The 27,771-nt window shown below is 40.8% G+C and overlaps 1 protein-coding gene across 29 annotated transcripts in view; it reads right to left on the bottom strand.

Moving 5' to 3' along the window:
• Positions 1-25,796, bottom strand: part of Nrcam (neuronal cell adhesion molecule) — a 266,455-nt gene extending 240,659 nt beyond the window's left edge. For 28 of the 29 annotated variants that reach the window (XM_085830322.1, XM_085830320.1, XM_029484548.2 and 25 more), the window contains exon 1: positions 25,271-25,460. The gene's annotated coding sequence lies outside the window, so the exon portion shown is untranslated. Of the gene's footprint in view, positions 1-25,270; positions 25,461-25,684 lie in introns of those variants that run through there. The other variant, XM_085830319.1, reaches the window with a different exon arrangement.
• Positions 25,797-27,771: the final 1,975 nt, after the last annotated feature.

Genomic DNA, 27,771 nt, shown 5'->3' with positions numbered 1-27,771 from the left:
AGAGAAGTCACCGAGGCTCCTAGGATCTTAATAGTCCTTGCAAGATTGAGAATGGCTGCTCTGGCTTTAAGTGTTAGTGCTTTCATGGTAAAATTATTTAGGGGATGAGTACAGAACTAGCAGAAGGCATACAGAATAAAACAACTGACCCGGGAATACAGTGCCATTCTGCACTCCTGGAACTCCTGTGAAAATCAGCATAGACAAGAACTATGGTGACAGCCTGTACCTGGAGATCCAGTCTGGTCTCTGATGGGTCAGAGCAAAAGCCACCTTCCAGAACTAATATCAGAGCAACTGTCATTAACAGAAATTGGGAAGGGCAGTATTGAGGTGGCAAAGACATGATAAATAGCCCATGTCACCAGCATCCCTCCATTTTAGATGGGACTAAGAATCCATTAATTTGTTATTGGCCTCTCTTGTCAAGATTGTTTTTCCTTCAGAATCTAATGTTCACCTCATTAGTAGTTTATAGTTCTTTACTCCGTATCCTACAATGTCTCTCTTACCCTTCACCACTTCTGGTGATTTATTTAACTTTTCTCTTAGCAGTTTTTTGTTTGTTTGTTTGTTTGTTTGGGGGGTGGTTGTTGTTAGAAAAATACACTCTAGAGCCTTTATCTCATCTTTCAAGAAAAAAAAAAAAGAAGTCAGTGGTGATCACTTGATATGCCTACACGAAGAGAACTGACACTTTATTGGGGACCTTGCTTATATACCAGCCTTGCCCTACATATTTTTATTATCTCATTTAATCCTTATAATCCCTATCTTACTAGTGGAGAAACTGAGGCTTCTAGAACTTAAACAACTCATCTGAGGAAATACAACTCATTACAAGCAGTACCGATTAGGTTGGGTACTGCTCTAGCTACTATCAAAATCCCCTTGTCTCTAAACCGCATCTGTCACACCTTCAAATGCAGTTGAAGAAACAAATATATCCTCAAAACAATGTATTTCATATTTATTTGGGGGCTCACTTACTCCGTTAAGTGAGTCCTCATGAATACACACACACACACACACACACACACACACAGTGGGGAAGGTTAAGGGAGAAACTATGAAAAGGACTTCCAGGTAGTGAGAAAGCTTTAATTTTAAATTCACTACAAGTCAATGATCAAAAAGGACAAACTGTAAGCAAAACCATTATAGCTCTGCAAATTAATAAAATGCACTCAACAACCTGAGAAGCGAATCTTTATGACCACCAAATATAGGATCAGAAATAGTCTGTGAGATGTTCTTGACTACATTTGCTTCTATTCCCTTCCCATCTTTATTTTGTCACAAAAGTATGTCACTCAAATCAAAACACATTGTCAAACAGTTACTTTACTGCACTGGGAATGGGGGAACATTTGGTCAATGCACTCACGAATAACACTGATGCTTTCAGTAAAAAGCAATCTGAAAGATGGTGTTTTCCATAGTCTGTTGTTGGAGGGGATGAGTCAATAATTTAACAGAGTTCTAGTAGGTGAACCAGATATCAGTAGGCCAGAAAAAAAATCTCCTTGTTTACTGAGTTAACAAACACTCAACAAACACATAGCAGAGACTGAAGATCCCAAGCCATCCAAACACTCAGAGCCAATGAAGTATGATTGGTGTATTGGAGTGCGCACATGTGTGTGTATGTGTGTGTGTGTGTGTATGTCTATGTATGTGTGCATATGTGTTCCAATGTATACAAATAAATACAGAGTAGTTTTGAAAATGCCATTCTATATGAATGCATTCCCTACTCACAGCAGAAAAAATAAAGCTTTATTAAGAATTTAAATACAACCTCTAGAAGATCCATGGCTGATTGCTAGAAAATGCAAATACAGAACTGAATAAGAAAACAGAATTAAAATTGTGAAAAGAAAAAAAAAGAAGTAAAATAAAAAGAAATGAACTTCAATTGTATTTTACAAGGAAGCATATCACAGATTTTATACAAACTCTTTGTTAAACAAAAATAACAGCTACAAGTCCTTGTGAAGGGAGTTTAAATAAATTTCAGTATCACTTGCTTATCTAAAATACCAGTATAGAACAAAAGTAATTATTAAATGAGCAACAGAAGGAGAAGTGTGTTTTATGTATCAAGAGTAAAAACTATTAACAGAAAATGTCCTTGTATGATACTAGGTATTCAACTTTGCAAAGAAAGATATCTATATAGGTATCACAAATATGTACAGAAACTAAAGAAAAGTATGTATAAACATTTTTTAAAAGCAGACTGGCAACTACACAGCTAATGAGGGAATTAAATTAACATTTTTTAAACTAAAAAATAAAGTCGGGAATTTAGATAATAATATTCTAGTCACAATTTCAAGATATCACATCACTCATCATTTTAGGACTATTCTTAAATTTCCATTAAAAGTACAATATCTGAAATAAAAATTTTACCAGAAGTACTCACTGCAAATTTTGAGACTGCAGAATATGGAATCAGTAAACTGGAAAACAGATCAATAGAAATTACTCAAGCTAAAAAAATAGAAGGGTGAGTAAGAAAAGAATAGTCTCTAAAGACTTATGAACAGTAAATATACTAAAGGCTATTCTTTAGAGAAAAATAAAGGAAAAGGTGACAGACATAGAAATCTGAAGAAATAATAGTTCATAACTTTCCAAATTTGATAAAACATTAATACACATTTAAGTTTAATGACCCATAGTAGAGTAAATACAGAAATCTATACCTAGGAGTATCAAACTCAAACTGTTGAAATCAAAGGCAGTTGGATATAGGGTCACATGCTTGTAGTCTGGGCTACATAATTAGAGTCCATCGCAAAAAGAGAAAAAGCCAAGTTCAGGGTTGAAAACAAAGAAAACCTTGAAAGTAGAAAGAGGAAGATGACATATCAACTACAGCAAAATAATGTAAATGATTTAGAACTTATCATAAATAATGAAATAGAATATAAAATGCCAAAAGAAAAGGCAATAATATCTTAGGGCAATAAAGGTTATGTTTATATCATAAACTATATATACATAGTTTATATATTAGTTTATGAATATGTTATTTAAAATATATTACTGACTGTAATAATATATAAACTGTATTTTTGTAGACTTGAACTAGCAATTTGGTGAACTACAGCTTGACACAATTAACTAACAGTATCAACATATGAAATTAAATCTTTACCCGAGGGACTCACTGCAAATTTTGAGAAAGCAGAATTAATAAACAAGAACTTCTCAGCTTCCTAAGTCCAGATAGCTTTTTTTTTTTTTTTTTTTGGTTTTTCGAGACAGGGTTTCTCTGTGTAGCCCTGGCTGTCCTGGCACTCACTTTGTAGACCAGGCTGGCCTCGAACTCAGAAATCCGCCTGCCTCTGCCTCCCGAGTGCTGGGACTAAAGGCGTGCGCCACCACGCCCGGCCCAGATAGCTTTAATACATACAGAATTAACAGTACAAATTCTTCACAAGCTTTTTATTTTTCAGAAAATAGAGGACAGAATACTTCTGACCCAAATCAATGAGGATAGTATCACTCTAGCATCCAAACCAGACCAAGTCATGACAAGAATCTAAAACTGCATATCAACATCCCTCAGGAGCATAGAAGCAAATATCCTTAACAAAACATTAATGATCTGAGTTAATTAATATATAAAATGATTGTTTAAGATGGCCACATGAGTTATATTGCAGAATTGCAAGTTTGTTTTAAGCTTGTAAACTGTTGATTAGAATAATAGACTATATTAATAGCGTAAACGACGACAAAAATTCATTAATAGTTCAATGCTGAGAAAATATATTCAGACCACCATACATTTCATGACAAGGCATCCTCAACAAGCTAGAAATAGAACTAAATTCCTTAGTCAGAAAAGGGGTGAAATGAGAAATCTACAGTTTGTATATTACTATGAAACATGAATGTTTTTCTTTGAAAACTGAAGTCAGAGTAAGGCTTTCTACTCTCCACACTCTTAGCAAGCATTGTATTAGAGCATCTAGTTAAAAATTGATGGTAAGAATGGAAGCTGCCCTAAGGCATGCTGTGTCGTGGTGTTGGAAATCCTAAGAGAGCCACACAAAAAAGCTCACGTCCTAGAAAACAGAGTCAAGCAAAGTTATATATAATCATGAGATTAATATATGAAAATCCATTTCATTTCAGTAATAACTGACAATAAATAACAATATGAAGGAATGAATTTGAGAGTCACAACAGTATTACAAAGCAAAACAAACAAAAACAACATCAAAACAAACCCTACTATAAGATCTGTGCAATGTGCTGAGACTAAACAAAAGTTAAACATAAAAAGCACTCAACATTAACATTTAAACGATTTGGTATCATTAAGATATAATTTTTCCAGCCAGATGTGGTGGTATATGCCAGTACCACAGCGTTCAGGAGGCTGAGACAGGGGAGAGGCCCAAGAGTTCAAGCCTGCTTGGGCTACATACTGGGTCAGCCACTTGTACAAAGCAAGACCATTTTAAACAACGAAAAGATGGGGTTTTCCCTAAATGTATCTATTAATTTAATGCAAAACCTATCATTGTCTTTAAGTGCATCTTTTCACAAAGTGAATAAGGTGACGTTAACATTTCATGGGAAAATTCTTAGAAGTACATTTTGATGACTCTGGGTGAGGAAATGGATCATTAGATTTAAGACAAGAATCACAAGCAACAAAAGAAAAATATAATACCTGAACTTCATCAAAATTAGTAACTTATGTGCTTCAGAGGATGCTACCAAGAAAATGAGAGAGGAGCTATAAGCCTTTAATCCAGGCTGCAAAAGACTAATTCAGGGGACCTCAAGTTCCAGGTTGAACTGGTTAGCTCAGTGAGACCCTCTCTCTAAATAAAAGGATGAAAGAGGGCTGGAGGTGTGTCTTAGTGGCAGAGCTCTAGTACAAGGCCCTAGATTCAATTCTTGGTGACAGGTAGGGGAGAAGGAGGGAAATGGGAAGGGAGAGGAAGAAGAAGAAAAGAAAAAGAAATTTTAAATGAAAAACAAGTTTAAAAGATAACCTAAAAGTAGAAAATTATTTGCAGATATTAATATCTTTATAAAGAACTTGTGTCTAGAATATATATTAAGCCACTTAATAATATAAAAGTAAATTTCTTTAAGATTTATTTATTTATTATATGTAAGTACACTGTAGCTGTCTTCAGACACTCCAGAAAAGGGAGTCAGATCTCGTTACGGATGGTTGTGAGCCACCATGTGGTCACTGGGATTTGAACTCTGGACCTTCGGAAGAGCAGTCAGGTGCTCTTACCCACTGAGCCATCTCACCAGCCCAAAAGTAAATTATTTTAATTGAAAATAGTAAAAATATATAATAGATATTTCAGCAAAGAAGATATATCAATAGGAAGTAAAAATATGAGAATATGCTTTACATTATTAGCCAATGGTAAAATGCAGTTAAAACTACAATGAAATATTACTATGTACACTCTAAAGTGGTCACAATAAAAAGGCAACGGAGAATCAAATGCTATAGGCCACTTTAGAAAACAATTTGGCAACATCTTCAAAAGCTCATCATAATTATACCATTATCCTATCAACTCTGCTATCAAATATCTACTCAAGAGAATTTAAACATGGGTACACACAAAAATCTGAATGTTACATTCATAACAGCATTACTCATCAGAATCCTGAATTTCAAACCATCCAAATGTTGATTCAATCATGAGCATATAAGCGTGGACTACTGACTCATTGGGAGTCTCAAAAACATGCTAACTTGGGCCAGAGAGGTGGCACAGCAGATGAAAGCACTTATTCTTGAAAGCCTGGGGAGCCTAAGTTTGATCCTGAGAACCCACATTAAGATAGAAGTAGAGAACCCACTCTGCAAAATTGTCCTCTGATTTCCACTCGCACATATGGCCTATCCCCATCATATATATACACACTCAATAATTATTAATAATAATACAATATTAAACAGAAATAAAATAATATTTTAAGTCTAACTAAAAGAAAGCAGACACAAAAGGTATGTTTCATCATTCCACTCATAAAATACACAGAAAAAGTAAATATACAGAGGAAGAAAGCAGCTGCCTTGATTGTAATTGCAAATGGCCCCAGGGACATTTGAGGAGATGATGAAAACTTTCAAAGCTGGATTGTGATGATGGTGCCTTCATTAGTCTTCCATTGCTGTTATAACACGCTGTGCCGTTTTTAGAGATTTAAATAACACATCATCATTATTTCATAGTTTCTTGAGCCAGAAGCTCAGGCATGGCTGCAGTGGGCTCCACAAGGCTACTATCAAGATGCTGGCCAGGTCCCTTTCTTACCAAGAGCTCAGGGTCATCTTCCAGCTACTCTAGGCTGCTTGTAGCAACCAGCTCCTGGCAGTTTAAGAATGAAGACCTTGCTTCTTTAGATGGAATTCACAACAAAAATGTCATGTTCCTCAATGCCCAGAAGAGAGAGTCTCCTGTAGTGGTATTTTAATTAGGCTTACACCTGATTAAGCCAGACCTACCAAGAATAATCTCCCTTCCATTAGCTCATAATTATCTTGGAATCTTTATTACTTCTCCGCAACCACTTCAAGCCTGCCACATACTGTAACCTAATTATGGATTAATTAACATCCCGTCCTATTCACGGGTCTCACCAACACTGTGCAGGAAAACACGGGAGTCAAAACTCTAGGGAGTATCTAAAGACCCTGCTTCACACCTGAAAATATATAAACATTTTAAAAAGAAAAAATAAACCACTACTTTTATATTTGTCATGACTGAACTTTATATCATTTAAAGTTATAAAATATACCATGAAAAAATATTGTGATAATGTTATAACAACCCTGTAGGCTACATTTGAATTCAATGTACTATATCCAGAACTATATTTTCTAGAAAATTACTCAACGGGGGGAAAAAACAGTCGTTAAATTCATCACCCATACCCTTAATAATTTGTTAGCAATTAATTTACAGAAATCACTTCCCAGGAGCACAGCAGCCAACTTTCCCACTAGCTGGCTTTCATTCCTCTGTGAGCTTTCATGGAAATGAATAGAGGCTCACTTGCATTCAGACTTCAGCTCTCCAAAGAGAGTAGAGTTACCTTTGCACAAGGGTTTCACTTTCTGGTTTCTCTATCAGGGAGTGGCTCTCTTTTCAGCTCCCCTCACTGTATGAAAAGCCCTGCAGCAACATGGAGTCCCCACTTTACCAATTGTACACACGCTCTATCTTCCTTTCCCCCACAGTGAGGAACCTGGAGTTCTGGAGCTTTTTGTGGCATCCCAGGAACATCTTTGAAGTTTATTTACTCACAGTATCTCGTTTTCTGAACAACGGTCTACAACTAAGTACTTCATAATTTTGACCCCTTCTGAGAACTTTCAGTCTTTAAGGAATTTGGTATTTAAGGCAATTAAATTTAAGAATAAAATGAACAGAAATGCTCGGGCCATCACAATTGTGCTTCAGGTGCTGTTTTGACACCATTGATGCTATTCCCTTGGGGAGTGCTCAGCAAGGTCAGCTGGATGGTTCTCAGGCAGGTCTGCTTGCTGAAGAAACTACCTGTTACCATGGAAATAAATACAAAAGGACATGTCCATCTTGGAGAGAAGGGAGCAATTTGGAATTCTTTCAAGGGTTTTATGTTAAAAGAGATAGAAACTCTTCTGCAGGATGTTCTTTAGTGGAAATAAACATCTTCCTTTCAGTACACACAGTATTTCACTATGGAAAATATGGACCACCTACATATAAGCAAACTTTCTTTTATTTTTTTGGGGGGGTGTGAGTGGGGTGGGGTTCTCTGTATAGCCCTAGCTGTCCTGGAACTCACTCTATAGACCAGGCTGGCTTCAAACTCAGAAATCCACCTGCCTCTACCTCCCAAGTGCTGGGATTAAAATTGTGTGCCACCACTGCCCAGCATAAGCAAACTTTCAAACCTATAATTTCACATATTTTTTTAAAACTTTAGGTCATTTGCTCCCTTAAAGTCTATTTACTACAATAACTATATTAGTTACTATAAAGAATAGGGTATCTAAAATAATTATTCAGATAGTCAAGAATGCAGATGTGTCACTATACTGTGCTAAAATGAGACTACCTACATTTGCTTACATAGCATCTTGTGGATACTGGCTGATACAGTCTCTTACATACTTCCTTTGGGGTTTAGCTTATACTCCATAACTCACAGCATACAGAAATTCCTTGTTCTAAACCTTAGTAGCTTGTAGGAACTGGGGCTAAAGGCAGGATATAAGATTCTTTGGTTAAATGCACGTCTTATTAATACAACAGCTATGCTAGGATAGCTAGTTTAAGGCTCTCAGAGCCCATTTCCTCATCTACAAAATAGATATACCAGCATAAAGTGAGAGTAGGCAAAACATGACCCGTGGACAAGACCTGACCCAGTGCCAATTTTGTTTTATGAGAGCATGCCCACGCTGGATCATTTACATACAACCTGTTAGTATTTCTGGAGAGATTCCATGGCTTATAAAGCTTATTGCATTAAGTATCGGTCCCTTTTCAGAAAACAAACAAAAAACAAAACAAAACAAGAAACACACAGCAACAACAAAAAGTAAGGGCCAGCTTCTGACACATTTGTTTGGTGAAGATGAAAAGAGACATCCCAGAAGATACTCCTATGACAAATAACAAATGTGTCTAGGATTTATAACACCTTGGAACTGGTAGGCTTGCCTGTGTTCCCCACGAACTTTTGTATCTGGCCGTAGAAACGGCTGAAGTAGTATGACCACAGGATGTGATGTGCAGCTGTCATGCAGGGCAGGAAGCCCTGTGGGCCACAGGCAGCAGCTGCTGGGAGTCATCTGTTACAGAAGTAATTGATACTGTGCCACTCCTTGATGGGGGATCTCTTGGTCACAGGTGTGTGACGCATGCATATTCATGACTGGCCCTGCTCCTAACTGTATGGTTGAGACAAGAGAGGGAGAAGGATTCAAACCACCTTTAGAATATGGCCAGAGCAGACAGAGGCAGCCATGACAGAGCTTATTTCCACTCTCCTCAGCAATAACCGGTTGTCCGTGGTAAATTATACAGGTTTGAAATTGAAAATATAAAGTGGTCTAATTTGTAGAACTTTAAATTATGAGTTTACTATAACCAATGTGGATCAAAAATTCCAAAGAATATAATAGATTAAAAGCTAGCAAGTATGCAGGAGAAGACCCATATTTGTACATTTGCAAATAAAGTTGGATCCCCAAATCTATAAACTCTGGGAGCAATCCTCACAACGTTCTTTCAAACCAAAATAATTAAATGCCAAAAAGTTTGCACCAAGACCATGGTTTTCAGTTACAAACTATTACCTGTGCCTGTCTAGGCCCACAAGTATCAACCAATTTGTACATTGCTGGTTTGCATATTAAAGGAAGGCTGTAAACAGGTGAGAAATTAATTTGTTCCTTCTAAAATATTTTTTCTTTTAAAAAAGTTGTTCCTGATGGATTCTGGTCAACTCATATTAGCACCTCCCAACAGAATCATAAATAAACTCAATCTATAACAAGGATAAAATACTGTTACCAGAAGAAAATTTCAAATTAATGAATGATTGTGGTTGGTAGGCTAAAATGAAGTCACCAACTTTCACAAGCAAAACCACACAGGTATTGGGCGCTCTTTCCTAGAATCTCCCTCCCAAATATTTGTTTGTATTATTTAAAGCACTTTGGCCCATATTTTTGATTGAGATGCTCATTAAGCACCATGCAAAGGACTATAGCCAGGGTTACTGCTCTAGAGGAGCCTAGAGCCTAAGAGAGGCAAAGCTGTTTCTAGAAGAAAGGAGGAACAGCCATTCACCCCCAACTGAGCATACATCACAAAAGGTTCTCTGAATTGGTTCCAGAATTTGCTTTATATTCAAACCAGTACTCACATCTATTCAAAGCACTCAGCAATCTGGCTTCTTTAAACAGTCAGTGTTGCTGCTTGACTATTGTGAACTATGAAATTCAAAGTAGTGTTCACCCTGAAGTTGTCTGAGAACTCATCCAAGCTGGGAGTTCCTCAGCATGAGAAAATATCAACAGCTTATCATTTCACATTTCAAAAGGAGCCTTCTAATTAGCAAGGAGCAGTAAGACGCCTGCAGAGGCTTCAACAAAAATGCACCCAGGTGATTACAATTTATACTTGATAAAAACCGCAAAGTTGGAGCTAAGTCGATCATTACCAAGAGTCCTCAGCCAGTTAAACTACCAACTGCATTCATTTGGCTGGTAATGAAAATAACCCTCTCCACACAAATACTATTACATACATGCCTGAATTGAAAGTATACTGATTTCTCTAAACAACAGGTTTATGCCTACATTGTAAATATCAGATCTATAGCTACATATCCATTTGGTACCCATACTCTCCAGATAAAGATGTAGATTTAGACAAAGGAACATAGAAGGAAGTTACATTGTCCCTCCTTTTTGTTTAGAAACAGGAGGACTCATTTCATTCTATGCTTGCTTTCTAGGGCTGCTGTTAACAAGACACCTCATACCCAAGGACTTAAACAATGTAAACCTATTGTTTCATAGCTCTAGATGGTAGCATTTCAGGATTCAGGGTTGGTGGATAAGTTAGTTCCTCATGAGGATTTGGAAGAATCTGTTGCATGTGTGTAGACCAGCTCTGGGTGGTTTGCTGGCAAATCTTTAGTCTTCCTCAGCTTTTGGACCTCTGCCTTCATTATGACATGGCTTATTCTAATTTGCCTTTCTTTAAATTCCCCTTTTAAGTGAGGCCACTTGTAATATTGAACTGTAGCCAAATCCAAGTACCCTCCTTAAATATAAAAAATCATCTATTCGAAAAGGTTATATTTTAAGGTACTGGAGGATAGGACTTTAAAATACAAATTAGGGGATTGGGGACTAAACTATTTAACAAAGGTGGCAGAGCATTGACCCAGTGTGAATGGGGTCCCTGAGTTCAATCCCCAACTCCACATACACAAACTAATAAAATATAAACCATCCCTTTAAGGGGATATGTGGAGCAGGTAGAATCATGTTGCCAGACAAAAACTAGGAAGGTTGAATGGATTCAGACACCCTGGTAATTTTTGTATCTGAGAATGGTAGGCATTTCATCTCTTCTTAACCTGGTTCCTGTCCTGGAGCACGTGACCATGACACCCCACATGGGGATGTGATAGCTTTTAGTTCTCCATGCTAATGAGGTATCTAGATGGGCTGGCCCTTAGGGTTTAGCTAATAAGTTTCCCTTCCTGGACATTCCTTCCTACAAAAGGTAATTTCTGGTCCACCCTGAGTAAGTTGTATGTAAACGGTTTGGACAAGCAAGGACTGTCTCTTTCATCAAGAACCAGGATGATCTGCAAGGCAAAAGACACTGTCAATAAGACAAAAAGACCACCAACAGATTGGGAAAGGATCTTTACCTATCCTAAATCAGATAGGGGACTAATATCCAATATATAGAGAGAACTCAAGAAGGTGGACTCCAGAAAATCAAATAACCCCATTAAAAATGGGGCTCAGAACTGAACAAAGAATTCTCACCTGAGGAATACCGAATGGCATGGAAGCACCTGAAAAAATGTTCAACATCCTTAATCATCAGGGAAATGCACCTCAAAACAACCCTGAGATTCCACCTCACACCAGTCAGAATGGCTAAGATCAAAAATTCAGGTGACAGCAGATGCTGGCGAGGATGTGAAGAAAGAGGAACACTCCTTCATTGTTGGTGGGATTGCAAGCTGGTACATCCACTCTGGAAATCAGTTTGGCGGTTCCTCAGAAAATTGGACATAATACTACCAGAGGATCCAGCAATACCTCTCCTGGGCATATATCCAGAAGATGTTCCAACCGGTAAGAAGGACACATGCTCCACTATGTTCATAGCAGCCTTATTTATAATAGCCAGAAGCTGGAAAGAACCCAGATGCCCCTCAACAGAGGAATGGATACAGAAAATGTGGTACATTTACACAATGGAGTACTACTCAGCTATTAAAAGGAATGAATTTATGAAATTCCTAGGCAAATGGATGGATCTGGAGGGCATCATCCTGAGTGAGGTAACATATTCACAAAGGAACTCACACAATATGTACTCACTGATAAGTGGATATTAGCCCAAAAACTTAGGATACCCAAGATATAAGATACAATTTGTTAAACGCATGAAACTCAAGAAGAACGAAGGCCAAAGTGTGGACACTGTGCCCCTTCTTGGAGTTGGGAACAAAACACCCATGGAAAGAGTTACAGAGATAAAGTTTGGAGCTGTGAAGAAAGGATGGACCATCTAAAGACTGCCATATCCAGGGATCCATCCCATAATCAGCTTCCAAACGCTGACACCATTGCATACACTAGCAAGATTTTGCTGAAAGGACCCAGATATAGCTGTCTCTTGTGAGACAATGCCGGGGCCTAGCAAACACAGAAGTGGATGCTCACAGTCAGCTATTGGATGGATCACAGGGCCCCCAATGGAGGAGCTAGAGAAAGTACCCAAGGAGCTAAAGGGAACTGCAACCCCATAGGTGGAACATTATTATGAACTAACCAGTACCCCAGAGCTCTTGACTCTAGCTGCATTTGTATCAAAAGATGGCCTAGTCGGCCATCACTGGAAAAAGAAGCCCATTGGACTTGCCAACTTGATACGCCCCAGTACAGGGGAATGCCAGGGCCAAGGGGTGGGGGTGGGTGGGTGGGGGACTGGGGGGGGGAGTGTATTGGGGACTTTTTGGATAGCATTGGAAATGTAATTGAGGAAAATACCTAATAAAAAAAATAATTCCTCCTTGCCAAAAAAAAAAGAACCAGGATGAGGGGTGCAGGAGGGGAGCTTTTGTTATACAGAGTCATGCTGACTGAGTCTTCCCACATCCTCTCTGGCCCTTGAGCCCTCTCTGTTCCAGACTCTGTTCTGCCACCCCTGATGTCTTCTGAGAGCCCAGCACCACCGTGATTGAGAGAATGGAAGGTAGTTTAGCGTTCACACATCCCAGCAGCAAGGTGGAACTTGGACCCACAGAGGTACAATTCAACCTGGCCTACATTCCCAGTTCTAACACCCAGTGTCTATGTCAGGTCAACAACTATATTTTACAGCACAGATCACATCTTGGAGGAGGAGGAGGGAGAAGAAGAAGAAGAAGAAGAAGAAGAAGAAGAAGAAGAAGAAGAAGAAGAAGAAGAAGAAGAAGAAGAAGAAGAAGAAGAAGAAGAAAAAGAAGAAGAAGAAGAAGACAGGGTAAACTCAGCATATCACAATGATACAAACCTACCTCCCACAGACTCACTGCATATTTGTATCAATTTTTTAGGTTAATCTCTCAACATGGCAGGCCTGCCTTGAAGCCAATTCCTATAACCCACTAATTAGATGGGAAAGGACCTGCAATAACTCAACTCATATATCAGAAAATGAAGCAAACTACAGGTGAGAAGGTGGAAGGGTCAAGCAAAGGGGGGGGGGAGGGGGGAAACAGAGTCCAGATTTTAAATCTACAGCAGTTTTTCTCTTCCTTTTTGTCCGGTGTGCCTTGATTCCAGTTTCTGCAAATTCACCTGGTAGAAAACAATCTCAGAAAGTGCTTGACTCAGTGGGCACGCTGCCATGCATGTACCGCAGAGGGAAAGACACGTGAATCGAGGAAAAGAAAAACCTTATGTAAATCCAGAATTTCCTTGGGTGAGCAGATAGTAAATTATAGTGGAAGTCCTTGGAGGGCGGGGGTCACAAAGACAGCATTTAAGATCAACTTACAGTGATTTAAAAAATAGCCCCATACTTCATTGAATCATTTCTCCTGCCAGCTCAAGTGCCTGATTTAGAAGCACAAAACAACTCACAATCTGCAAAAACTACAGGCACGCAATCACGAATGTTTGATTTCCCATGGGCTAAACTTCATCTGTCTTCAAACTAGGACTAAGCACAGAGTCACACCCCATTCTCTTCTTTCAACAGTCTGACATTTTGCTATATTCATGCATTCAGTTGTGCACCACAAAATATGGGCCTATCACATACACACCTCTATGTGAAAAGAGAAAAGGCAGCTCAGGCTCCTACACGACAGAAAGAGGACCAAGTTTCCCCACTCAGGTACCCAGGGAGTGCTAATAGAATTCTATTATGAGCAAGACCTAATGGGCCTGGATAACTACTTAGTTATCTTTTTCTCCTTGACAGATGTGACTTGGAATCTCAATATCATGCAATTGAGATATTTTCCTTAATTTCCACCTGTTTCCTTCTTTATTGACTTAACCTCATTTGATAAGGTTGCCCTGGGTGTGCCACACCCCTTCAGTAGACTGAATGAATTCATTCTCTCCTTATGCACATCTGAACACTGCCTTGAATTGAACTTTGATGTACTTTAGGAGCTAAGTCACATAATTCTTTGCAAAGGAAAGAACCCTACTGGAAATGAATAACTGTCCCAAGTAGGCTAGCTAGCTTCACAGTTACATTTATCTGCCTTCCTCAAGGTGAGACAACTACTAGTACATAAAGAAACAAAATAGTTGGAAAGAGCCAAGCTGGCCAATAATTTAACTGATTCATACTGAGATATCCTTTCGTAGGAAACTGTCAGTTTCTTTTCTTTTCTTTTCTTTTCTTTTCTTTTCTTTTCTTTTCTTTTTTTAAAATTTGAGTCGAATACCTGTATCTTATTTTTATTGATTGATTTATTATATATAAGTACACTGTAGTTGTCTTCAGACACCCCAGAAGAGGGGGCATCAGATCTAATAACAGGTGGTTGTGAGCCACCATGTGGTTGCTGGGATTTGAACTCAGGACCTTCAGAAGAGCAGTCAGTGCTCTTAAACGCTGAGCCATCTCTCCAGCCCCAGTTTCTTTTCAATGCAAATATATTTTCATGATTTTGTCTTACAGATTACGTTGTGAATTATTTTTGTCTTATGACATCATTTCTTCAATGATCTAAAGTCTCACAATAAAACAATCAAGTGTATTTAATATTGGATGATGCAAAATAAAGATTATCCTTTATTAGCCAGACGATGACCATACATTTTCATTTTTATTCCTTATCACTTGAGATTTTGTATTACTAGATTTGCATAGCTGTGTTCACTCTGCTCCTTACTTAACATAAGTCTCATTCTTTTTTGCCACAGGACACTTCTCTGGGATGTCATAATTCTTAATGCTCAACTGAGTCTTCCCTCCAGCCAAACTCTCTACAGTCCCTCATTTCTAATCTCTTATTCTCAGATCCAGAAAATGAATCAGACTATGAACTCTTTCACTATTTAACAAATGCTCTCATGGCTCCGCGAGAGCAGTCAACCTTTGATGTATCCTCCCACCCAGTATAATTTTGCATCATGGTAACTGCTACTAGAGACATATACTTCTAACCATGGAGTTTAAAATCTCTATTCCAGTAGTTAAAATGTAGTTTAGCTTAAAATGTAAGCATGCATTTTATCGTATGAGCTAAGTAATCTGAAGCAAATTAGCTTTTGTCCACATTAGAGTATATACCCTAAATTACCTCTTTACTGGCTATTCAAATTATTTCCATGTTATCCCTCAGAAAGTAGAAATGTCTCTATATTAGCATGGGTGTGTATGCGTAGACATTTGAGTGTGTGTGAAGAACCAAAGACAGGGTTGTCAGGTCATTTAAAGAAGCAAAGTTACCAAAACAAAGTTTGCTAATTTCTCAACTCTCAATTTTGCTCTTTTCAAGAACTATAATTTTTCAATTTCTATATTTTTATGAAAAACTAAGAAAGCTTTAAATTAGCCCAAATTGTTTTTTTATTTCATTTAGACTCTAATAACCTCTATTTCCTAGTAACTATTTCTATTAAAACATTTTAAATTGGATGCTACCTAACCAATGAATGAAGAACCATGTGTCATATTAAGAACTTTAATAGCAAATAAAAATCATCAGCCCCCACCAGAACCAGAAAGCCCAACTTATTTTTCATAAATCTACTATATAGGAAAAAAAAACCACTGTCAACACTGTCTAGCTAGCTAGTCAATATTTGTGACAAATTCACTTTACTATACATAAAAATATTTTGCAGACAATACCAAAATACTATAATGTATTCTTGCATGGGAGCATTTTTGTTTTTATTCAATCAGATAAGAGAAAGCCACAGAACTGTCAGAAGAATATTTGCAATGCAATTAGAGGGAGTGAGTGCGTCTGAGTGTGTGCCAGACACAAGGGGCCTCCCCTTAATTCACACAGTCCAATGTCTTAATGCACTGTACAGCATCAAACTGCACTTCCTACAGTGTTGGAACTTTTGTCAGTTAACTAGATGTTTACTGAGTGCCTGGCTGGGGCACTCCACACTATGGGCACGCCGTGCAGGGCTACATACAGAGCTCCAACACCATCTGTCACTTCAGCTTCTAGAGGTTGAAAATTTCAATTCAAACTAATTTACACTGCGCTCAAACTGAAGCTATAATTCAAATTTCGACTCGAAGCTTGAATTCCTTTTCAGTGTTCTTCAACTTTGACCCAGCGCCCCCCTCCTTCACTGAAAGGGGCCAGGACAACAGCCCAGCAAGTGGGGCAGGCAAAACAGGCCTCCTTTGTTCACTTTTGTCCTTCCAGTTCTCTATTGAGGTGAGGGACTGAAAAGGCGCACCAGGCTTTGGAAGGCTGCTTGCTTGCAAGCCATCCTCCCTCAAAGAACCAAAAAAAAAAAAAAAAAAAAAAAAAAAAAAAAAAAAAAACCCAACCCTCCAGGATGAAACTCTTTCACAGTCCATTCTTACCTTAAGGCACAATTAGTGGGAAATTAGCACTCATCCTCCCGTTTTCCTCTTCCCTTGATGAAATATGTTCATAGAGTCTAAGCAGTGTTTGTAGTGCTCGTCTAAACTGCATGCTCAGATCACACTATTCAAATGCCAAGGGCATCTAGAAGTGGCACGGAATTAGCTTTAAAGTTGAAATTTGGAGAAAAAAAAATCACACTACACGCTGAATAACACATACTGAATTTTTTGAATGCTCTCAACCCACTTGAGAAAGATAAATCAAATTCATTGCATAGTGCCCCGTGGAAGACCTCCTACAGGATTCCCTGAGATTGCCCTGGGAATAGACTTCTTGTTAGAGTGGGTTTTGACACCATGCATATCATAAAATGCAGAATATATTATAAATGAACATACATATGTAAAACACTATATCCAGTATTTCCTGTATTCACTTAATAAGGAGAATTTTAGGATCATTTTGATGTAATAGTAACTGTCATCTTCATTCTCCTTTGAATTAAATAATGAAGAGTGATACAGAAGATAACAAGGGAACACACTATACAAGATAGGAGTTGCTAGCAGTGTTGTGAAACAGAGTGAGACCTTTGATAGTGTGCATAATGCAGGAGTCTAGGTGGATCACCACTGGAAAATTCTTATACTTACTAGCTTTTTAGTTATCTGAGGGAAACCATCCATCAGGCTGCTATTTTTTTTTTTTTCCTAATTTGGAATTCCAATCTTGTAGGCCAATAAACTAGGTCAATTAAGTTGACACCACATCTTTTTTATTAGCTCAGCTGAGCAATTATAATTGGGTGGTGAGGGTTATTCTGTCATCTTTGAAGAGTCAATGGTAGAAAGAAATGCCCAATGCAGAGAAGTAATTTACAATTCCAGCACATCTCTAACCATGCAGCATGAAGATGTTCCTATCTGTTCCAGACCTGGGACACATGTGTTCTTGGTCTTGATTAAAATAATGATGTCACTTTGGGGCAATAAAACAAAGGCATGCTAATTTAATCTACTCTTGTAACAAAATCATTTGGCACAAGTGCACCACAGACATACATATACTCCAACTCATCACATTAAAATATCAACAGGACAGACATCACCAGTGCCGTCTCATGATGGAGTATGGCATACACACAAAACAGCATCTGCTTTAGGCTTTTCACAAGATATGGGGTCAGCCATACTTGTTTCAGCTTGTGCAACTTCTAGTTAATAAGGGTTAAACGAAAAAGTTAGGAAACCTTGTGAGTGACTTCTTGTTCATGATACACAGCATGCTGATTTATGGCTTTATTTTGTATGTCTGATACATGGCACCATGTGTATGTATATGTCCCATGTCCTATGTGCGGATTGAGAAGAACAGCTCTGTGTCATTCCTTACTCTATACCTTGTTTGAAGCAGGGTCTCTCTGTTTCTCACCACTGTACTGCATGCCAGGGAGTAGGACCATGATCATTCCATGATCAGCTTATCTCTATCCACAGTTCTCTGTAGGAGCACAGAGATTTCAGAAACTTACCACATTTTACTCTTCATGGGTTTGGAGAATTTGAACTCAGGTCATGCGGCCCCGTGGCAAGTGTTTTATCCACCGAGATATTTATTATTCTGAAGTTTTAAAAGTAGAAATTCTGTACCTATTACTACAGCTCTTATCAAGAAAACAGAAAGGAAGAAGTGCTGTTTGAGATGTGAAGTCACGGGAATCACTACACAACTGGTGGGATTGAGAAATGATGCAACTGTTACCATAGAAAGCATGGTGATCCTAAAACAAATTTTAAAACAGTGTTCAGAGGCTCCAGCAGCCTAATTTCTGGGTGTATACCACAAACAATTAAAAACAATGATTCAAAGAGATACTTATACATCCAGATTTACGGTAGCATCCCTACAGTAGCCAAAAGGTAAAAGTAACCCAGGTGCTCACTGGCAGCTGAATGACAACGCACAATGGACATACTGAGCAAGTAAGGTCAGCCAATGATTAGAGGCTCGACCACTTGACTCAAATGAGATACTTAGTCAAACTCATAGAGACAGATTAGAGTGGTGATTGCCAAAGACTAGGGGAAGAGAAGCTGTTACTGTTTAACAGGTTTCAGTTTGAAATGAAGAAAAGGCTGGCCCTCGACAGTGGTGATGATCCTCACAGTGTGGATTCATGTAATGACACTCATCTATTTATTTTAAGATGGTTTGCAGTGACACACTGTATACTTTATTACAGTAAAAAGCAACTTACATCTTACACAGTGGATTGAATTTGTCTCTCCTTTGAGATATAACTGATTATGAAATTCAAATTGATAAAAATGGAGCTTAAGCCAATCTGATGCATTCCTCCTTTCTGCAGTCTCCTTCTGGATTTGAGGAGAACCAACGATTATCTATTGATGTCATGCATTTTTTGTCATTCTTAGAAATGTCAGTCCCTAGGTGTGATGGCCTACCCTGGTAATCTCAACATTAGGAAAGTGGATGGAGAAATACTGAGAAGTCAGCGCCAGCCTGGGCTAAATTACAAGAGCTTATATCAAAACAGAAGGGCCCTGCAGTGATGGCTCAACAGTTAAGAGCAATAGCTGTTCTTCCAGGGGACCTGGATTCAAGTCACAGTCCCTACATGCCAGCTCACAACCAGCTAACCTTAGTTCCAAAGGATACAGCACCTTCTTCTAGCCTTTTTGGGAATTGCATGCATGTGATGCAAACATGCATGCAGGCAAAATATGCATACATAAAAATAAATCAGAAAAAAGGGCCAGAGGAAGGGAGTTGATAAGGATGAAAGGGAGCCAGAGGAAGAGAAGGAGGAAAGATTGAGAAAATAATGTCAGTCAAAGGAAGAAGCATACAGCTGAATGGTAGTTCTGTGGATTGGAGGTGAGGATAGGGATGGGGACATGAATGAAGAATGGAGCCACAGGGTACAACGTTTGTTAGGTTGAAACAATAAATTCTGGATAGCTAATGAATAGGATAGTGACTATGGTCAATACTAGTGAGTATGATTGAAGTTTGCTATGGCAGCAGATCTTAAACTCCTCTCAGCAAAATGAGAGAGAAAATGTTAATATAGAATGTAATGAATATTTGATGATCATCTATTAATATATACCTCCATCAAAACATCAAGTTGCATGCCTTTAAATATACATAACTTTTATTTGTCACTTATGCCGTAATAGACATGACAGGATAATTTTTTCCTTTGATGCCAACAGAGGGGTTTTTTGGTTTTGTTTTTAAATTTATTTATTTATTTATTTATTCATTTATTTTTATTTATTTTATTTTTTGGTAAGGGGGAGCCAAAGGATCTTTTCATTAGTGTAAGTTCAATAAAAATAAGTCACTGGATTCTTGCTCTTAGCATCCAGGTCTCTTCACTTTTCTCATCAACCTGGAAGGTTTGCTTACCTGCCAAGAAGGCTAAGGGCTTCTTCAGGTGAAAAGCAGTACAAAATTTAAAATAGAAAGAACATCTAAGTGCTTATTAAAAGATTTAATTTTGCTGGGCAGAGGTGGCGCATGCCTTTAATTCCAGCACTTGGCAGGCAGAGGCAGACGGATTTCTGAGTTCGAGGTCAGCCTGGTCTACAGAGTGAGTTCCAGGACAGCCACGGCTACATAGAGAAATCCTGTCTTGAAAAAACAAACAAACAAACAAACAAAAACAACAAGAAAAGATTTAATTTCATTATTTTTAATTATGTATAAGTATCTCTGTGTGGTATGTACAGCATGTGAATGCTGGTGTCTGTGGAGGCTAAAGGCTGTGCCTTCCCTGGAACGGAAGTTACATGCAATTGTGGGTCCCCTGATATCGGTGCTGGGGACCATACTCAGGTCCTGTGAAAGAGCAGTGCATGCTCTAAACCATCTCTCCAACTCACATTTGGCAAATTTCAGTCATTGGTGAATCACTTTTAATCATCGAGCATCTCAAAGATGACCTAAACACTCCTGAGATACACACACAAAGCTTCCTAGTGCAGGCAAGCACATCAGAGCTGCCTTGTTTGTCCTGTTTGCTCTGGGTTGTCATCCTTCTCAGACAGAAACTGTTCTTTAGGCTGGGGCTTCAGTGGCAGCTGATGTCGCCTTCATGTTGGGACTTAATGCTGTCATGGTGAGGGTTAATATACAGTCATTCTGCTGGCCTGCCTTCGGGGACCTAGCAATTGCTTAGGACACGATCTGCCTTGGCTAGATGCTACAGGTGTGTGCTGCATATAAAAGGACCTGCTGCCACTCAGCAGCTCTCTCTCCCTCCCTCCCTTGCCCCCTCTTTCTCTCTGTGTGTGTGTGTGCATGCGCGCACATGTGTATGTGTTCCCCAAATTTCTCTATCTGTTCTCTGCCCTCATGTCTCTGCTCCTTCTGTCTGTCTGTCTACATGTCCACTTGCCTGCATCTACCCCTTTCCAAGGCCCTCACTCTTCCCCGCTCCCCCAATAAACCCCTTTCACACGAGGTCTGTTGTATGGCATAATTTCTCAGGGGCACATGTGGCATGCATAATTTATAACAGTGAGAGTGACATTTAGAGGTTACCTTTCAGGAGAATGATAACAGGAAGAGGTCACAAGGGGGCTTTTACTGAAGATGTTAAACTGTATTCCAGGATGACAAGTCAGATATTTAAGTTATGTAAACGTAAATCTGTGAACACTGATGATAGAAATGTTATGCTCATCACAATCACTCCAGTGCTGAGAACAAGAGGCCACTCACTCAGTAAATATTTATGATGAATTAATGAATGAACGAACAAACTAATCTCTTTAGAGAGAATCTTCTGTGGAATTCCATTAAATCGTATCTTTGTAGGAATATATATATATATATATATATATATATATATGCCAGATAATATTCTATCCATCACATGAGGAGAGTGATACTTAAATAAAAGTGTTAATTGAAGAGATCCCTACGGAGCTGGAGAGATGGCTCAGTGGTTAAGAGCACTAAGTGCTCTTCTAAAGGTCCTGAGTTCAATTCCTAGCAACGCCATAGTGACTCAAAGCTATCTGTAATGGGACCTGATGCCCTCTTCTGGGGTGTCTGAAGACAGCTACAGCATACTCATATACATAAAATAAACAAATAGATCTTTTAGAAGAGGAGGAGGATGCCCCTACAATAGTGGTCTACACCCCTGGTCTGCACATTCTCACGACACTCTGACACAAAGTTGTGAAGCACTCATACCTGGCACTGTCACCACACAGGCTCGCAAGAAGCATGTGATTCATTCACTGTCAATGCTGCAACACCACCACTGTGGTATAAAGGTGTGTGCCCTCAGGCCATGGCCACATCCCTACCCTGCAATACATGACCAGGCCAGTTCTCTGGCACCTGCTGCACTGCTTTTGAAAGTCAAACTGTTAAGTGCAAAGTTGTCCAGGGTCTATTATAGCACTATATTCACACTAATGTGAAACATTTAGCTACTTTCCCAAGTCAGAGTTATAAAAGCAACGTTGATGCATTTTTCAGTGGATGGGTCAATTGTGATCATCCTAATAGCTCTGCCAAAGATGGTCAATATTACTTTTCTTCTAATTCTTCTTTTCTATAGTAATGTGGAATGGCTTGGTAAAAGTATCACACATTGCCACATACTTAGGTTGCTGAAAGCCTTCTTAGATTTCTCTGCTAAGACTCTCTAAACTCGGTGTAGAATTTGGGTAATAACTCTCCTGTAGTCCAAACAGTCTACAAAAGCTGCTCAGGGTTGGGAGCTTTTAGTTAAATATAAATGTTTGCCTTGGGGCTGGGGAGATGAGTGAGCAAGTGGATGCTCCTTCAGTGCAAGCCGATGTGGCAATCCCTAGACATCCTGCCAAAAACTTAATGCAGTGCCCAAATCCCAGTACCTTTGCAGCAAGCTGGGAGACTGAGGATTGGTCTGCACAAAACAGAGCTTCAAAATATTGTGGAGAGAACCACTTCCTGAAAATTCGTCCTCTGAGATGTGTATATGGGCCAGAGTATAAACACACACACACACACACACACTTTGCCTTGTTTTAAGAAATGTTTGTTTAAAATTACACTGAAAGCTGGATATGATAATGCACACCTTTAGTCCTCGAATTTGGGAGGCAAACCTATCCTAGTCTATGTAGCAAGTTCCAAACCAGCAAGGGGTATCTGATGTAAGTCTCTCTCAAAAACAAACAAGCAAATAACAATAACAATGACAAATGAAGTGCTAGTAATATCCCCGTGTAGTTGTTGGGACCTCTGGTCACCAAGAACAAGTTAGTGACAGTAATGGACCGGATTATGAGTATACACACGCACGCACACACGCATGCGCGCGCGCACACACACACACACACACACACACACACACACAGACACACCAGTGGAGATATAAAAGCCCATAAAAGAATTATTGGAGTAAAAAGTTATTCCATAATACTGTCATCTGAACTACAGCATTGCCTGTTACCAAAAAAAGTCTGCACACATCCGAATTAAATAGCTTTGTATTTGTATTCAATGGAATAGTATTTTGGCGTTGAATACTCAGGATTTGGGCCTCCTCTAAATTCATGAGAAGTCTCAAGAAGACCACACTTTCAAAGTCTTTGATGGGAAAGCTCCGCTGCTCCCTGGCTACGTATGTGGTCTTGTGGAAGTTACTTGACCTGTCTAAGCTACTCTCTTAATTTGGAAATGGAGTTGTTATGAGAATTGACATGAGATGTTGTGTGTGCATAGTTCCTGCACACCTGGAGTTTCCCAATAAGTTGGCTACCATATCATTAACCTAGAAAGAGTTCGCCTGTCTCCATTGTTTTACCACTTCTGAAAGGCCTCACAGCAGGCAATGGGTGGTTAGCATAGGCCATTTCGGAAGTAGTCCAATTCAAGCAGGTTTTGTATTCAGGGGTCACTGTGTTCCTCCCCACAACAACCCCAGGGGGAGCTCCTGGTGCGTACGGAAACAAGGCTGCCTACCCCATTATACTCTGCTCCACGGCTTCCTGCTAGAGCTTCAGCAAGGAAGGACGCTGTGCTTCAAAACCACACTTCTTTTTATTAACCATCCAAGACTAGAGAAGGAGAAGAACATTTCCCTCTCTGGACTTCTTCCCTCTCAGTTTACCCTGGTGCTGGAGCTGTGGGTGAAGATGGTGAGGTAGGAGAAGGACTCTTGCTCATGGCGACCTTTCTCTGTGCTTGCAGAAGCACAGGGACCTCCAGCCAGCTTCGGGGATGTGAAGAGGTAGCCCGGAGCAAAGGGAAAGAAATGACCTGCCTACCAACCCGGTGGACTCCGGGAACTCGTGCTGCACCTGCTATCCAGAGAACACTTCTCAGAGAATGACTCCCCAGCTCTGCCTACTGTGAAATCCGGTCCCGGTTCTGTGCCGTGGCAGATGTGAACCGAGAGTAGCCGGATCCACACACCCCGGGAACCAGAGTGCCGCGGCGCCCACCCGCGCTGCCTGGAGGGCCCGGGGCGGTGCCGGGCACAGATGGCGCTCGCAGCTAGATGATGCTCTAGCGCGGGCAGTCACTCCAGGCTCACCACAGTACCCCCCCCCCCCCCGGCGAAGCTGTAGTCAGATCCCACCCTGAGAGCCTGCGCAGGGCAGAGGCTCTTCCCAGTCTGTCCCAAACCCGGTGCACCAGCCCTGAGAAGCCCCTGTCCACAGAGGCTGTGTGTGGTGGGGGAACTGTCACGGCCCTCACCTGGAAGCCAACAAAGCAAGTGTCCCCAGCGCACCATCCCTGGTGTCTATCCTGTTCCCCTCTGATTCCCTGATTCCTCGCCAGAGCTGAGAAAGCCGAGGTGGGCAGTCAGCATCGCCCACCTTCCCCCACCCCCCGCTCACGGCGATTCGCCCAGGTGTGAGCACATCTGAACAAAGCCCACGCCCAGATGTGTCCGTGGGGACACGAACGCGCGCACGCTGCAGCGCGACCAGCGGGACTCAGTCGCGCTTCGCTGCCGGGCGACCCTGTCTTGTGACACTCTGCATCCACTGCGTCCCAGCCCAGAAAGCTGTGTAATGCTGGTCTGTCCACAAGCAGACCTCTAGTCAGGGCTTCCAGAGAGGCTGAAGTTGACCCGGGACCCAAGGAGCTGGTGGGCGCTCGCCCGTGGTACCCGAGCTGCGGGGGTCGAAGCCGCGTCCTCCCAGGGCGTGCGTCTCCTTTTTCTAACCAGCGCCCCGACTATGTCAAGGGCTTGCAAGAGAAAACGAAGTCGCCGACCTCTTTCTCCCAAGCTGCAAGCGCTGCCAGACTCCCACAAGAGCCGGGGTTGAGCCGGGGCGCCAGTGTCTGAGTGACAACGCGGCAGCCTCGGGCTCCTTGTTCTGCTCCAGCCGCGTCCACCCACCAGGACAGAATGTCACCAATGCAACCGCCAGACACACCCAGGGCTACTCACGTTTTCGTGCCGCGCCCACCTCCCTGCCGGGGCGCTACTGCCCAAGACCCCGGAGCCCAGCTGTCGTGCGTGTTTCCGAAGCTTCCGAAGCTGTCGCCTCCAGCTGCCCCAGTCTCCGTTTCTGCACGGTCCCTCGCGCCCGCGCGTCTCAGGCTCGGACTCCGGCGCGCGTCCGCCAGCGACCCAGGCGAAGCGCGCGTCCTCGCCGCTCCCGCCCTCCGCTCCCGGCGATACCCAGCGTCGCGCTCAGGCCCCTCCCGACTCTCTCAGCGTCCCCGCGTCCCCCTCCCCCGCACTCACCGGGCGTCGCCCGCCCCCTCCCCTCCGGGCTAACCCCCTCCCACCCACCCACAGCTTAGGCTGCAGCGAATGGGCTCCGGCCTTGAGCGCCTTGAGGGCTGGGTGGCCTCTCACCTGAGAGGTCGCGCTACTCCGGACCTCTGCCACCACGCACCGGGTGAGGTGGTGGCTGTAGGGCCAGGAACTCAGGACTTGAGTGTTCAGGGGAAGGGGTGACTGGGATGTGTCTACAGAAGATGTTCCGGAAAACGAGTATTTTAAATACCACTCTCCTTGGTTTAGATTTCCTTGTGATGGATGGATCCGGATCACACATTCCCTCCCGCCCTCCTCTCACCTCCAATACTTCCCCCTCTCTTCTATTCCTTTAAAGTATTTCGTGCTTTTGCAAACTCATTGGCATGGGTTGAGTTCTGGTTTATAGTTTTACAACTGTCATTTCCAAATACAGTTGAGGAAGGGTCCCTTTAGCGTGTAAGCGGATGCTATTTTTAGTAGGGATTGGGTTTCTGGAGTAGTTGAAATAAGCTTTTCAGATTGCAGAGTATTTTACAAGCTTTGTTGTTGTTGTTTTCAATGCAAAAGTGTGTAGAATTTTTAAAAAGAATGTGTAGAATTTGAGTAAACCCACTGCATACTACAATTCAGATTCTTCAGGACCCTTGCCCCTTCCAGCATGATGGTGTCCAAGGCACATAGCCTCTTACCTGGGCCTACTTCCTTCTGCAGGCCCAGGTACAGTCAGCCTGGTATTACCCAGATGAACCATTTACTTTTGGAAGCTCTCTTCAGCCTCTATCTTCAGCCTCCAGAATTGGTGTTAGATTGGCACTCATGAATAAAAACAGATCTGATCCGGGCCATGCTTCAGAGTCTTGATAGCTCCTCTGCCCTGCTTTGAACTTAAGCTTCAACCCACATTCACTCATGTGCACAGTGTTCTCTTCTTTCTCCTACTGCCCAAACATACAGGATCCCCTTCATAAAAGTACTTCAAAGCTTCAAAGAGTACTATGATTCAAACTTGATCCCTAAACCTATAGTCTTAACCACTGTGCACTGTACCATGCTGTGTCAAGGACAGAGCACAAAAGTTTCTTTCCATGAGAGTAGCACCTCCATAGAGAGCCATGGAGCCCTCCAGTGGCACCTGGAGTGAACAGGCTTTAGACTTTCCTCTTTTTTTTCAGTCCTATCTTCCCCTCCCCATCTCTTTCTCTTCCTTTGCCTGATTTTCTCAACCAACATTCTTAATCCAACCCATACTGCAGGCCTCTCGGAGAGACTACCTGACAACTTGACCTCAAATTTTCTGAAACCAAGCATGTGCCTAGCTACACTAGTAATGATCAGTCTGCCCACCAGCATGTGACCCACTCTCTCCACCTGCTCTAACCCTGTGAAATCAGAATTTTAGACTAGGTAAACACAGAAATTTGGTTTTAGCTGTCTTTTTTTTTTAATTATAAATTGTAACTTTTTTTTTAAACCACCACCACCCTCCTAGCAAAACTCAAATGAAAGGTTGGTAAACTCCAGATCAGAAAGATAAAAGCACTTTAAAAAAAAAAAAAAAAGTATGTTAGCTGGGCCTGGTGGCCCACGCCTTTAATCCCAGCACTTGGGAGGCAGAGGCAGGTGGATTTCTGAGTTCCAGGACAGCCTGGTCTACAAAGTGAGTTCCAGGACAGCCAGGGCTACCCAGAGAAACCCTATCTCGAAAAAACAAAAAAACAACAAAGTATCTTAACATCATTAAGTAATCTTCTACAAGAATGGTATTTACCTGTGTCATCATTATCTTCAGATTAGGCAGAGATATATTGATAATAGTAATTTTCACGTTACCCATTTGAAAGGACATTATAATCCAATATTGTCAAAAATACAGTTATGATGGGCAGCTCCATCTATAACATGATCTTTATTGTCTGATATATTAATATAAGTGTGGTCCCTCCCTCTCCACTGAGTGTTATGCCAATCACTATAACAAATACTAAGAACTAGACAAAATTACAATAATGACTACAACAAGTGCTAAAGATAATCAGTCAATTTAAAGAGTGTTTTTGTTCCTCAGTTACAAAGGCCTTGGTTTCAAAGGCCCATGGCCAGTTGGTCTCATTGCTTTTGATGTGTCAGCACATCATGGCAGGAGAATGTGTTGTGGCAAACCTGCTCACCATAAGCCAGGAAGC

This window comes from Mus caroli, unplaced genomic scaffold (genome assembly GCF_978045245.1).
Source record: "Mus caroli unplaced genomic scaffold, Mus_caroli_1 scaffold_14, whole genome shotgun sequence".
In the NCBI taxonomy this organism is placed as follows: domain Eukaryota; kingdom Metazoa; phylum Chordata; class Mammalia; order Rodentia; family Muridae; genus Mus; species Mus caroli.
The sequence above is the reverse complement of the archived record's forward strand: the minus strand, read 5'-3'. Positions and strand labels throughout refer to the sequence as shown.